Source organism: Nilaparvata lugens, unplaced genomic scaffold (assembly GCF_014356525.2).
Source record: "Nilaparvata lugens isolate BPH unplaced genomic scaffold, ASM1435652v1 scaffold512_1_2, whole genome shotgun sequence".
Classification (NCBI taxonomy): domain Eukaryota; kingdom Metazoa; phylum Arthropoda; class Insecta; order Hemiptera; family Delphacidae; genus Nilaparvata; species Nilaparvata lugens.
Window position 1 is genome coordinate 21517 of NW_024091035.1, and position 15445 is coordinate 36961.

General features: G+C 32.7%; 1 long non-coding RNA gene across 4 annotated transcripts in view; it reads left to right on the forward strand.

Annotated features, from left to right (window-relative positions):
- The window catches only part of LOC120355884, a 28971-nt gene extending 14513 nt beyond the window's left edge, over positions 1-14458 (forward strand). Inside the window, exons 2-3 of one of the 4 annotated variants that reach the window (XR_005573856.1) lie at positions 5438-5680; positions 14305-14458. This is a non-coding gene — a long non-coding RNA (uncharacterized LOC120355884). Of the gene's footprint in view, positions 1-5437; positions 5681-7475; positions 7828-12391; positions 12421-14304 lie in introns of those variants that run through there. The other 3 variants (XR_005573859.1, XR_005573858.1, XR_005573857.1) reach the window with 3 other exon arrangements.
- The last annotated feature ends 987 nt before the right edge of the window (positions 14459-15445 follow it).

The window sequence follows — 15445 nt, forward strand, 5'->3', positions numbered from 1 at the left end:
GATAAAGCAGACAACAAATTCAGTTCCCAGTAGTCTCTGTACCAAGTCACACCATGTTGAGTCTGAGTGTGAGTTGTGAAAGTCGTTTCGTGTTATTCTTTGCAAGTGTTTATATTATTACAAGCTGTATTTAATTAGTAAAGTCTACAATCAAATCAAGTGATAATTTAGTGGTTATTGAAGTAAATATGAAACAGTGTATTTTTTTTCTACGGTACTTCTTGCTTTAAAGGTTAGTTGAAGTATCTTTTTTCAAGTGTAAATTCTAATTTTGAAATGAACTTTCTTTGAAGCTTTCATTTTAGCCGGTTTATTATTATTAATTTGTTTATCATTCAACTTTAACTTTGTTGAAATTTTGAAATTACCACATACATTATAAAGTAAATTTATTTCCAATTTTCTATTTCAATAATGTACTGTCAATATAGAATTACTGTAGGTACTTCTGTTTTTAAAATATTTTTGAGCCTAGGTATTAGCCTCAAATTTTTCAAAATATATTTTAAAACAACAAATTGTCTTATCATTTTAATTTAAACCATGCTAGTCTATATTAATGCATAATTTGATTATTTGAATGAAAGTCAGCCCTATATTTTTACTTAGTTATGCTATTTACAATGTTTTATTTTTCATAGTTATATAAATTCAATATTCAATATTGATCAAGTTCTCTTTGGCTAACGTTACTAATTACGGCACATTTGTAGCCCCACTATTTTTGAAGATATCAACTCAATTTTTTTTTTAAATGAAAGAGGAAGAAAAAATTGGTGTTGCTAAACTAATTTCAACTCAAAAAAATAATTCTAAATAATAATAAAGGAACTTCAAAAATCTCACATGAACTAACCTTATTTTCAGTACTTAGTCAGTATTTTTACTCTTTATTTACTGTTGAAATACTTGTATTTTTTGCTCATTTCTAACATTAATTTAAATAAAATTTGTCTCAGAATGTTATTATTTTATACAATTCTTTCTTTTAACAAGCTATTCTTTATTTGGTACAATTCTTTAATATTGCATGAAGCATAATCATAGTACATGCTATATTATTTACGAGTGCATAAATAGCAATTAATTCAAGACTACAGGCATCGTCTACTGAAAATAAGGTTAGTTTATTTGAGATTTTTGAAGTAGCATTAATATTATTCAGAATGGTTTTTTTCAGTTGAAATTAGGCTAGCGACATTGATTTTTTCTTTCTCTTTCATTTAAAAAAAAATTGAGTCAATATCTTCAAAAATACCTGAGATACAATTGTGCCGTAATTAATCACATTTATACCAAACACACTATTTATTAATATATTATGATTATTAATCTAGTTTTCCTTATTCCTCCAGGATTGATATACAACTGAAGTAAAGATTATCAGAAGACATCAGTTATTCATGAAGAACAGCCCTACTACAATAAGATATGGATTGGTGAGTTTGGTATGAGTTATCTGGTATTTATATTATGACAGGCTAGAATTTTCTAACACTCTCCCATAATACAGATGTTAGGGATGTTTGTGGTGGTTACTATTATAAAACAGTTCAGTCCTACCCTCTCGGCAGTGTCAAGCTCCGTCTGGTTGGTTCTGAGTCCAATGGGTGCTTTCAAGTTAGAGTCGAATGACCTGCAGATCGCATTTCCGTGCCAACAACTAGACGGACTTGTGCACTGTTTGTTTGTGGTTTGTGGTTGACTGTGAAATAAGACAATCACTATGAATTGGGTTTGAGTGGTTAGTTTCCCCATAGGATATTTGCAGTTGTCAGTCGAGTATTTCATTTCTGATCAGTGCCCTTTGTGGTGGTTCCACAGCTTTTTCATGATGGTTGCGGGCTCAGTACAGCACTAACTTGATGAGCAGGTGGAGTACTATTACACTGTGGCCTGGTCTGATCTGTTCTATGAGACTGGCTGTGCAAATATTAGATGACAGTGCCTTCAGCAAACTTACAAAAGGGAATAATAGAATTTGAGTTGAGAATTAGAATTAAGACATCATAGATATAAGTTTAGTTTTAAGACTGAATGAATATTAGCAAAGTGTAGCCTCTAGCCTTTGCTAGTTGGCGGGGGAATAGAAAGTATAGCCTCTAGCCTTTGCTAGTTGGCGGGGGATTAGAAAGTATAGCCTCTAGCCTTTGCTAGTTGGCGGGGGATTAGAAGTATAGCCTCTAGCCTTTGCTAGTTGGCGGGGAAACTGAAAGTAAAGCCTCTAGCCTTTGCTAGTTGGCGGGGGATGAGAAAGTAAAGCCTCTAGCCTTTGCTAGTTGGCGGGGGATTAGAAAGTACAGCCTCTAGCCTTTGCTAGTTGGTGGGGGATGAGAAAGTAAAGCCTCTAGCCTTTGCTAGTTGGCGGGGGAATAGAAAGTATAGCCTCTAGCCTTTGCTAGTTGGCGGGGGATTAGAAAGTAAAGCCTCTAGCCTTTGCTAGTTGGCGGGGGAATAGAAAGTATAGCCTCTAGCCTTTGCTAGTTGGCGGGGGATGAGAAAGTAAAGCCTCTAGCCTTTGCTAGTTGGCGGGGAAACTGAAAGTAAAGCCTCTAGCCTTTGCTAGTTGGCGGGGGATTAGAAAGTACAGCCTCTAGCCTTTGCTAGTTGGCGGGGAACTTGAGATCAATGCTATCTTTGATAGCTTGGGGTTGAACTGATTTCTAACCTAACTTAGGAGTTAACTTGCATGCAATTCAATTTATAATTAATACTATTTTGATAAAGGAAATACACAAGTTACATCAAAGAGGGTAGATGACCCTTGGAGATGCTGGAAAGTGGAGATATTCTTGAGAAATTCAAGGATCTCTTCCACTCTACTCTACTTAGTATTATTGAGAGTAATATACTCTCATAGATACTGTAGGGTATAATCATTCATTCCTAGTGTTTCTGGTAGTGCCATAGTTTAGTTTAGTGTCAAGTCAAGACTCTTTTAAATAATTGGAGATATTCTTGAGATTTTCAAAGGGTTCTCTAATAAGTGTCTATGAGAAAAAGGAACTCTCATAGATGCTGTAGGGCACATCACTCCTGGTAGATCGGGTAGTGATGGATATACCTAGTTTAGATTAGTTTTAAGTAAAGACCCTTGAAAAAAATTGGAGACTTGAGAAATTCAAGAATTCTCTGATAAGTGTCTTTGAGGAAAAGGAACTCTCATAGATGCTGTAGGGCACATCGAATATAACACTACATGAACCACCAGGACTCTGGTAGTTCAGGTAGTGCTATACCTAGTTTAGATTTAAGTAAAGACCCTTGAAAAAAATTAGAGATACTCTTTAGAAATCCAAGAATTCTCCAATAAGTATCTATGAGAGAAAAAACTCTCATAGATGTTGTAGGACAAACAATCGGTCTGTTTCTTGATATGTTTCAGGTACATTGTGGCTTCTCTTCTCCAGTGTACACATGTTCAAAACTATTTAGTGTACATGAAATGTTTACTAATATTAAAATTATTCTATTCTACAATTTATATTATACAATTCATTTGTTTTCAAGTACCATATGTTTCAGGTTCATCGCAGCATCTCTTCTCAAATATACATCAGATCTCAGTTATTCTTTCATTTTCACTCAGTGATCATTTTACATTTTGAATTTGTGTTTTTTATCTACATTGTATTTGTTTCTTCTGTTTCTGTTACAAGTCCTTTGTTTCAGATCCATCTCAGCCCATCTTCTCAAAAGCTGACATATTTTTATCCATGTTAACTGTGTGCATGCTTTGAATGATTTTTGTTGCTTATGGAACAAGTTGAGAATTTTATCAACATTTGTTTTTGGACTGTTTCTTACGTACGTTCCCGGTTCATTGCTTGCTTAGAAAGATCTATGTTGCATCTTGAACAGGCTGTGTGTCGTTACTTGATGCATTTTTACTATATGTCTTGAACATTATGTCAGAAATGTGTTGGAATTATGTTATTTATTGCATTCTAGCATAGATAAGCAATAGCATAAGTAGATATCACATTGTATAGGGCGTTTATGTCGCAACTTCTACTGTTATCCCAAGCCAATAGTTCACGTAGTTCTTTCCCATACAGCTGTGTGACGCTGATAGTCTCTCAAGTTGTGCCGTTCATACAATCTCACCCCAAAAAAACAGTAAAAATTGACTTTTACTGTCATCTCAAGCCGATTATTATCGATTACTGTCGGTTTTTACTGTTTTGTTGGGGTGAGAGTGTATGAACGGCACAGTGTGAGAGACTACCAGCATCACACACCTTCACGGGAAAGAACTACGTGGACTATCGGCTTGAGATAACAGTAAAAGTTATGACATCAATGCCCTATACCATGGGATATCTACTCATGCTATTGTTTATCTATGATTCTAGTCACATGAATGTTGTCTTGAATGTTATGGCAGGCATTTTTTGAGATTATAATAGTGGGGTTATAATATATTGATCATCATCTACTTATAATTTTACTATGAGATGATTTTTTTTTCAATGTTGTGTTTCACAGTTGAACTACAAAATTCCAGATCATGAAGTTGCAGAAATCGTTGTTTTGTAAAAATAATTGTACAGATACGGTTTTATATGTTATCACTGTGGAAGAATGGTTGGCTATGAGTAGAGATGTGGTATAATCTCAGCAACCAGGGGGGCAAAGAAAACGAGGCCGACCACGCAACAGATGATTGGACGACGGGGAGGCAGACCTTCAATCCTTGGGCGTCAGAAGGTGGAGACAGCGAGCACAGGACACAGATTCATGGAGAAGGCTTGTGGAGGAGGCCAAGGCTCTTCAATGCCCGTAGAGTCAATGAGAAGTAGCTATAAGTTTTTGGTATGATTTTTGTTCTTTCAATCTAATTTATAGACTATTCTATTTGTCTATTGTTTATTTGTTTATCTATTGTTAATTTATTTTTCATCTATTGTTCATCTGTTTGTCAAAAATGTTTATTCATCTTATAGGGAATTACATAATATATTCAATGTGCATTGCGAGTACAAATCATATACCATATCATCTTAAATTACATCATGCTGATCATTTTCATTATCATTCACTAATAAACTATTTTCTTACTCAATAAATCATTTTTCAATAATTTCTTTATACTAGATCGTTGCATTATTGTGTTTTTCAGTTAAACTTATGAAGTTTTTTGTTTCAGATTATAAAATATCGGCTTCATTCTCATTCACTAATAATTTTTTTTTCATTCAATAATTATTTCTTCTCTTCAATCATTTCTTTATTCTGGATCGTTGCATCATTCTGTTTTTCAGTTGAACTCATGAAGTTTTTTGTTTCAGATTATAAAATATCAGCTTCATTCTCATTCACTAATAATTTTTTTTTTCATTCAATAATAATTATTTCTTTTTTTCAATCATTCCATTATTCTGGATCGTTGCATCATTGTGTTTTTCAGTTGAACTTATGAAGTTTTTTGTTTCAGATTATAAAATTTCATCTTCATTCTCATAGACGAACATTGGAATACCTTCTATAGAGTGAAGTTCTTCCACTTTTCTTATAGTGAAGCCTATGTTCTTACGTCCGGAATTTTATTAGTGAAGTTCAGTACCGAAGTTAATTAATGCAATTAAAACAGTGATAATTCAGTGGTTAGTGAAGTAAATATGTATAACTGTTTGCACTTCAAGACGAAGGTTTGGCTACCCTACTTCATGACTCAAAGGTTAGTGGAGAAGTCTCTTTTCCTATCAAGTGTAAATTCTTATTTCAAAATTAACTTTGATTCTTTCAAATCTCTATCTCAATCACTTTATTCTGATAGGATTCAAGCGTATAGAGAGGTCTGCGTTATAATGGCAGTATCTGATCAACATTGGCGTTGCTATCCTTGTCTATCATCCAACAAAGCAGATGGAGCTATCCTTTTCTAGCTCCGCAACGTTCCTAGATCATTCTTTAACAATGCAGAAATGAAATCAATTGAAAACATACTTAATCTCAATCCTGAAAATATTTTAAATTAAAAAAAAACTGGAAATATTTAATTAAACTTGAATTTGCAGCAGAGTATGAAACAGATATTTGCAAATATTTATTTATTTACATTACAATATGAGGGCACCAGGAAGAAATACTTCCCGTAATAGCCCTCTTGACACAACAGAAATTACAATTCTAACATATCAATAGTATAATATAATATAGTATAAGTCTAATCTAATATAGAAAATTCACTAAATTAAAGAGAGATAGAAACTAAAATATTTTTTTAACTAAAACAGAACATAGAACTACAATATGTATATTTCATTAGATCATTTAAGAATATTTTTCCTTGACGAATAAAATATAATTGATTTTTCAAACAATAATGACCAGTTAATATCACATTAAATATACCGGCGTCAGAGATCCATGGCAGAGATGCAAGGCCGAGAATCGGCAACACTGCTCTCACATCTTTCCCCACTGCCATTATAACATGAGCCTCACTATAGTTATTTACATTTTTTCGAAAATTAACATTTTAATATTGGATATCAGGTGATCATTATCATTTAATTTGATTATCATTCAACTTTAACTCTGTTGTCATATATTCAAATAGTTTTCAATTTCAATTTTTGAAACAATGGTCTTTGATATACTGAAATATCGTTCTGAAGAAGGATGCATAGATTTATTTATTACGTCGAAGTACTACCGTATGTATGTTTTTCTCATGCATTATTTTGTTTAGTGTATAATTAAAATACATAAATCGTGTCATATTATAGAATAGAATAGTGTCTTCTTTGAAAACAACAAAAATGTATCAATCTAGAATGTTATTAATATACATTTGTGATATCTTAAGGCTGTGCTAAGGCTAAAAATAAACTTTCTACTCGTGATATTTTTGAAAGTTTTCCGATTTGTATATCATCAAGCTATCAAAATGAAAAAGTTTTCTCAAGAAGACATTTTTTTCCCGATCATTACTTTTTGAGATATGAGCGCCTTAAGTTTGAATTTTTGGGACAGAACATTTCAAATTCGGTACGATATAAATCCATGAGATTTAGAGGATGGATTCTTCATGGTATTGTTGATCTAGTAAAACAAAAACTTTTTGAAAGTATCAATTTTTCAAAAAGTTATCCAATTTACCAAAAATTACTCAACTGAAAGTTATTTTTGGTTACTTTTAGTAAATTAAATAACTATCTTAAAAATTGATATTTTCAGAAAATTTTTGTTTCACTACTAGATCAACAATACCATGAAGAATCTATCTTCTAAATCTCATGGATTTATCTCTTACCGAATCTGAAATGTTCTGTCTCAAAAATTTAAACTTTAAGCGCTCATATCTCAAAAAGTAATTATCGGAAAAAAATTTCCTGAGAGAACTTTTTCATTTTGATAGCTTGATGATATACAAATCGAAAAACTTTGAAAAATATCACGAGTAGAAAGTTTATGTTTAGCCTTTGCACAGCCATATGAGTTCTATGTTTTGAACGTTCATTTTTAAGGTTTTTTCGCAGACAATTAATGAGGTGTGTCGACCGTCTGAGGTGCTTTGAGGTTGGTAGCCTTTCTGAAAGGTCTCCTCCTAGTATTGTGCATAGTAATGGTCTCTCAGGGTAGTCGAACATCGGTGGCACAGTCTTCTCATCCTAGTAGTTGACCTCCATGACAAGCTCGTACTGTACTTGTACCTCCACACCACTCGGCAATAGTGCGCCACTGACAGCCAATCCTCACCATTGAGCAATCGTATCAGTTGAATATCATCTATATACTAGCCGTCAGGCTCGCTTCGCTCGCCATATCCGTCTAGCCAGGGGGCTCCGCCCCCTGGACCCCTCGACTGGATCGTCCAAGAATAGTGATATTGTGGTAATTATTCATATTAAATAAGAAGACTAACAAATTGTCAAAAAATATCACAGATTTATTTATACTTAGAAAGACCGGTTTCGGTTGTTACACCATTGTCAATCTCTGATAAACTGAAACTAAATACAAGAGCAGCAGAATTTATACTAGTAGGCGAGTACTGCTATTGGTCAAGGGCATGAACGCCTGCCATTGGCCCAGCTAGACAGTCTCCTCCCACTTGATGGTGTCACAAAATGGCGTCTTAAGCAATAGACTCGCCATGACAATTCCCAATATAGTTTAAATGACCAGATTCATTCCAACCAATACAACACAACAAATTTAGTATTATCATAACCTTCAAAGCATATATTAGTCAATAGTTTTTCTATTTACATATTTGTTTTATTATCTTTCACTTGTTTTCTTGATTCTTATCCTGTACTGAAAGTAAATTTTGTTATCATGGCGAGTCTGTTGCTTGAGCCGCCATTTTGTGACACCATTAAGTGGGAGGAGACTGTCTAGCTGGGCCAATGGCAGGCGCTCATTCCCTTGATCAATAGCAGTACTCGCCTACTAATATAAATTATGCTGCTCATGTATTTAGTTTCAGTTTATCAGAGATTGACAATGGTGTAACAACCGAAACCGGTATTTCTAAGAGTATCAATAAATCTGTGGTTTTTAGACAATTTCTTAGTCTTCTTATTTAATATTGATAATTATCACAATATCAACTTCTCAACTACACAAAAAGTTAAAACAAATAAACTTACTTACTCCTTGGCACTACAGCGCATTCAGAGCCTTGACCTCCTTCAGAAAGCCTCTCCATTCGTCTCTATCACCAGCGTAACAACCGAAACCGGTCTTTCTGAAAGTATCAATAAATCTGTGGTTTTTGACAATTTCTTAGTATTCTGATTTGATATTTGTTTTCATTGGTTTTTGTAATAGTTGGATATTTCCAGTCTTGAACACAGAAGTTTTGGTTGGAGGGAGTTTTTTTTCATAGGTCACAAAATATAATATTGCGGTTGATGCCGAGTGCCCACATGATCGTTTTGCTTGTGCATGGCTGATTTATGAGATGATCAAACGTCCATGCCCACCGGTGGGATCCGAACCACGACCAAACAGTGCTAGCAGACTGATGGTTATAACGTCCCATACCACTAGACCAACCTGTCAGTGATATCGTCATCGGAATATTTGAGTCTCAACTGTGATTGCAATTACGTTGACAAACCCCATCTGTGCATCTTCAAATATCTATTGTTCCTCAATGCTGATGGAAAGTTGTATCTGTGATTGTATATCAGACATTAGACCAACATAATTACTTTGAAGTTTGAGATGTTTGTCAGTGGACCAGCCTACCAAAACCCCACTCCATGAAAAGCTGCCGCTAAATGAGTTAAAGTGTGCTATATTGTTGTTTTGAACAGTTTATTAAACAACTTAGGTGACAATATTCTAAGAATGACAGTACATATTTTCAGTGTTATTAGTGTTTAAATGAACTGTGTTATCCAGTGTTTTTGGGTTGACATATTGACGGTTTCAACTGAATAGACGTGTTAGAGGATGTGCACGCGCGACCGTCGGTCCCGGCTGAAGTAAAACAGCTCTATCAAACGACTTAGGTGACAGTATTCTAAGAATGACAGTACATATTTTCAGTGTTATTAGTGTTTAAATGAACTGGGTTATTCAGTGTTTTTGGGTTGACATATTGACGGTTTCAACTGAGACATGTTAGAGGATGTGCACGCGCCACCGTCGGTCCCGACTGAAGTAAAACAGCTCTATCAAACAACTTAGGTGACAGTATTCTAAGAATGACAGTACATATTTTCAGTGTTATTAGTGTTTAAATGAACTTGGTTATTCAGTGTTTTTTGGGTTGACATATTGACGGTTTCAACTGAATAGACGTGTTAGAGGATGTGCACGTATACCGACCGTCGGTCCCGGCTGAAGTAAAACAGCTCTATCGTCCATCGTCTGCTCAAATATCACTGCATATATTCAGGCTAAGTGGGACCTTCCTGTAAAGAGCTCCCCAGCACCAAAATCCATTCAAATTTGATTTTCAACTAGTGACATATTAGTGAAGTGTGTGCTTTCAATCTGTCCTGTACTATAATTGATTAGTCTTCATCCTCAAATTGAGTGCTTAAGCTGCGTTGACACCGGAGTTAATAACACGAGTTATTAACAAAAAGTTATTAACTTGACTGAATCGTCAAAAATTTCTCTTGACAAAAGTTGATAACTTATGTTTCTAACAGAAAATTCCTTGTTATTAACAAGATCTTGTTATCAATATAATTGACTTCCATATGATTTCCTTTAACGAGACTATTCATATGATATAACAGCCAGAATAAAAAGCAAAAAATTGTCTTCAAAATTGAATTGAAACATGTGTGTGATCATTAAAACAGATCATTAAAATAATGTCTGATCTAATGTAAATAAATTATAATGCGTTTACACCAGAGTTCAAAACAAAAGTTTTCAACATAAGTTAATAACATTTTCTTTTGGCTGCTAGTTTTATCAACAAAAGTTAATAACTTTGTCACGTGTTTTGTCTGCAGCTGTAGTTATTAGGGAACAGCTGTAGTTGGGTAGGGATGCTGGGCGAGGGGGTTGCGTGGAAGACCTGTTAACAAAAGTGACCGACTCTCGATGGATAACATAAATCTTGTTAATAACAAGGAATTTTCTGTTGAAAACACGAGTTATCAACTTTTTTCAAGAGAATTTTTTGTCGATTCAGTCAAGTTGTCAACTTTTTATCAATAATATTCATGTTATCAACTCCGGTGTGAACGCAATCCAACATGATGTTATAAACTTTTGTAATTAACATCAGTTGATAACAAAAATGTTAAAAACCGGTGTAAATGCAGCTTTAAAGTGTTTCCTCTCAGATTCGTGAGTGAATCATATAGCTTATAGAGTGAAGTTATAGCTATCAAGTGCTGCCAGACTTATTTTGGATTCAAAAGCGTGGAACAATAGAATTTTTTGAATTAGAATCCCAGTTTGTGAATCGTGATTTAATGTTAGTGGCGGGGATTGGGGAGATGTCACAATAATAATGATAATAATAATAATAATAATTGACCGAGCGAAGTGAGGTCTAAGATTCAAGTCGACGGTTTGGCATTTCTCTTAATGTTTATATGTTGCGCATTTACGGCGAAACGCGGTAATAGATTTTCATGAAATTTGACAGGTATGTTCCTTTTTTAATTGCCCGTCGACGTATAATATACGTATATTATACAAGGTTTTTGGAAATTTTGCACTTAAAGGATGATTTAAAAGGAAAAAGGAGCAGCCTTCATACGCCAATATTAGAGTAAAAATCAGACTATAGAATTATTCATCATAAATCAGCTGACAAGTGATTACACAGATGTGTGGAGAAGCTAGTCTATTGCTGTATTCCCATAAGGTCTACAGTTTCAATCAGGTACTTGTGGATAAGAATAGGGCGTGAGGTCTTGTGTTCACAGAACTACTAGTAATAATAATAATAAGTGGGATAGTGAGGGTTTATAATACAATTTAACATACATCAACTATAGATATTAACTGTGTGCTCACAAGATAATGAAGAGAAAAATGATGCTAACTTAGGAAGATGTAGATGTTCACATTAACCCACTACATTTGTTAGTAGACCTAAAACTACTAATTTTGAGTATGTTCTAATTTTCATAGGAGGGTCTATCATACAATTTAACCTCCCGGTAGTCGCGCCCTACTCAATCACACGAGCAGTCGCGTGTTGTATTTTGTACAACATCCAATTTTCCAAGTGTTATGCACTCTGTTTACTGTCAAAACATATTAATTGTATAATTACTTATTCCATCTTCTTGGATTATTTTACGCCTATAAACATTTGGATGACTACCATTTCATTGCTTGAATAGTTCCAAATTTTCTTAAATAACTCAATATTATTCGTTACAAGTGGTAATTGAGTGTAATATTTCTAATTAATTTAATAATTCAAGCCATCTAAATTCAAAATTATAGGTTTTGTTTTGGACTGAAATTTTATCGAAATTGTACACGTGAAATTCTAACCTTATTTCGGACTTTGTCACAAATAAATTTGGAAGAAAAATAGCACAAGGACTACCTTATTATTTTATCTGCCAATGTTATTACATTAGTGTCATTTGCATTGTAAATAAATAAAAAAAAAATCATAGCCCAATAAGGTACATCAAGCAAACCCATCAATTCTGTGTTATTATCACTTTTTGTGTAGTTGAGAAGTTGATATTGTGGTTATTATTCATATTGAATGAAAAAGACTAAGAATTTGTCAAAAACCAAAGATTTATTGATACTTAGAAAGACCGGTTTCGGTTATTACACCATTGTCAATCTCTGATAAACACGGTTTATCAGAGATTGACAATGGTTTAATAACCGGAACCGGTCTTTCTAAGTATCAATAAATCTGCGGTTTTTGACAATTTCTTATTCTTTTTCCTTTTTCATTCAATCTGTGTTATTGGTTTGTTTACAGTCCCCGTACACAGTCTTTCCCTATCTTATGCACAGTGCGACTTATGCACTGTCACGACTAAATGGCACCTAAAGACTGAACCATTGCTCGGTTGATACTGCAACTCAGTGAAGTGATGGGGGGAAAGTTTTGGAATGCATAGGTGACTCATTCACTGACACCACCCTATCCAATAGTTTTGTGCAGTAAAAAAACTGACACTGTTGTACTTTTGACAACAGCGCGACTGCCGGAAGGGTGACATACATTAACGATTGATATTAACAAGGTAATGGAGGAAAAGTGTGTCAACTTAGGAAGATTTAGAACCCACTACAGCTGTTAATACTAAACCATTCATTTTGAGTCTCTTATAATTTTTATAGAAGATGGTTTGTCATGCAATTTAACATACATCAAATATTTATGTTAACTGTGGCTAACAAGGTAATAGAGAAAAAGGTGCTAACTTAGGAAGATGTAGATGTGCACATTAACCTACTACAAGTGTTAGTACTGCGCTACTAATTTCGGGTCTCTTTCAATAAATTTTCATTGAACAAGAATTTTAAAGTATCATCTATTTTCCCACTTCAATTAATCCATTTCTTTGATAAGTCATGATTAGAAAAAGCATGAATACTTCATAACAAAATTATAAGAATCAAAATACAATTTTAATTATTAATTTGTTAATTATTTGAAATATTATCACATTTCTCTAGACAACAGCATGTTCTATCTCTCTCATAAATTTGTTTGAAGTTACATCATTCAAAGATTTGAACCATTCCCCTAATGACATTTTTCCAATTCACAGCATGCAATTATTGCATTAAACTCTTTCCTCTTAGTTCTGACAGATAACTTTCTTCAAGTAGAACTATAGGTTTATTTCCAGTAAAAAGGGTTGACAACACAATTCTATAGACCTCCAGCCAACTTGTAATTAATAGCTGGATAAAGGTTGTAATAAGCCTTTGAATGTTCTTTATAAAACAGCTACGGTATTTTAGTTTTTTACCTTCAGTAATTTTTCATATATATTAAAATTCATCATATTTATCAACATTTGTATAAAAATATTAAGAACGACAATCTTTATTGTTCCATTCAATTCTCATTTAAATATTATTCAAGTTTTATTGTTCCATTCAATCTCATTTAAGTTATTATTCAAGTTTTATTGTTCCATTCAATTCTCATTAAGTTATTATTCAAGTTTTATTGTTCCATTCAATTCTCATTTAAATATTATTCAAGTTTTATTGTTCCATTCAATTCTCATTTAAGTTATTATTCAAGTTTTATTGTTCCATTCAATTCTCATTTAAATTATTATTCAAGTTTTATTGTTCCATTCAATTCTCATTTAAATTATTATTCAAGTTTTATTGTTCCATTCAATTCTCATTTAAGTTATTATTCAAGTTTTATTGTTCCATTCAATTCTCATTTAAGTTATTATTCAAGTTTTATTGTTCCATTCAATTCTCTTTTAAATTATTATTCAAGTTTTTTTGTTCCATTCAATTCTCATTTAAATTATTATTCAAGTTTTATTGTTTCATTCAATTCTCATTTAAATTATCATTCAAGTTTTATTGTTCCATTCAATTCTCATTTAAATTATTATTCAAGTTTTATTGTTCCATTCAATTCTCATTTAAATTATTATTCAAGTTTTATTGTTCCATTCAATTCTCATTTAAGTTATTATTCAAGTTTTATCTCTTCCATTTATATTTAAATGTCTCTACTTTCGTGAAGGCTTGGAACCCCAAGGCTAGTTGATACACTTTAACTTCCATGTATCATAATATTTCTCTTTTCAAAATAATTATTATTTGTTTTAAGTACCACATATAATGCTATTTGTAATTGAGTTCACAAAACTCAAAACACAAATTTAATATCTATTATTGTAATTCCAGATTCCAGGTTTTCAACTTTCTCAACATATTAATGAAAAGGTCCAGGACTGTCAAGTCTAGTATACTTATCTTTTTGTTCGATTTATGTTTCAAATAATTTTACAATTTTTAAAAATTTTCCATAGGCTCAACTTCCAAGTCCAGTAACTTTCACCAAAAAAAAAATATTTTCAAAGAAACCTCAGTTGAAAATTTATCTGAATTGTTGCCTGTTTGCAATTTTCTTCCAATCCAACTATTTTAAACTTTCTTTTTTTTTTAGTTTGGAAGTAATTTTTTTTTAAATAAGACTTTTACCTATTGTAAGTGATTTTATGTAGTTAGGGTTGCCTATAATGGGAGTTGAAGATGCCAACTATTGTAAGCTTAGTTTAGGTTTTAGTTTGTAAGATAATTTACTGTAATTTTTCATCAGCTACAAGCTGAGCTCTGGCTGTCTTATTGAGAATACTCAATAGAGCAGTATCTATATCAATTATATTTTCTTGCCAACCTCAATAATCCCTCTGATTTTGATTATTTTATAATTCATTTTAAAAATATGGATACAATTCTTGTTTTAAATCGACAATCCAAAGATTTACTATTTCTATAATAATACTTATATTTAATTAGTTGATAGTTCAATGAAAAGAGTATTAATTCCAAATTCTTAATATTTTTCTAACCCATAGCCCAGCTATGTTATCAAAATTATAAACCATTATATTTATTTTAATTGTCAAGCCAAAAACCTTAAGCCCCGCAGACACACATCATTTTTTGCTCGTACAGTATTTTTCTGTCCTTATAAATTCTATTAGATTAAACAGATGATTTCAAACAGATGATGTCTGTCAAGCTCCGTTTAATCTGATAGAATTCATAAGGATAGCAAAATATCGTACAAACAAAAATTAATGTGTGTGTGTTGGGCTTTACTTATTACATCAATCCTTTTTATATTAATCACTCCCTTATGAATTGAAAAACATTATTACTTATTACATACATTAGTCTAGCCATAGCTCAGCTTATGCTGGGTGAACTTTACCTCAATATTATTGTTTTTTCTCATTTGTCTACTGTTGAATAATAATTTCAAGAATGAAATTGATCGGCTGTTATGATTATCATATTCAACCCAAATGAATATATATTT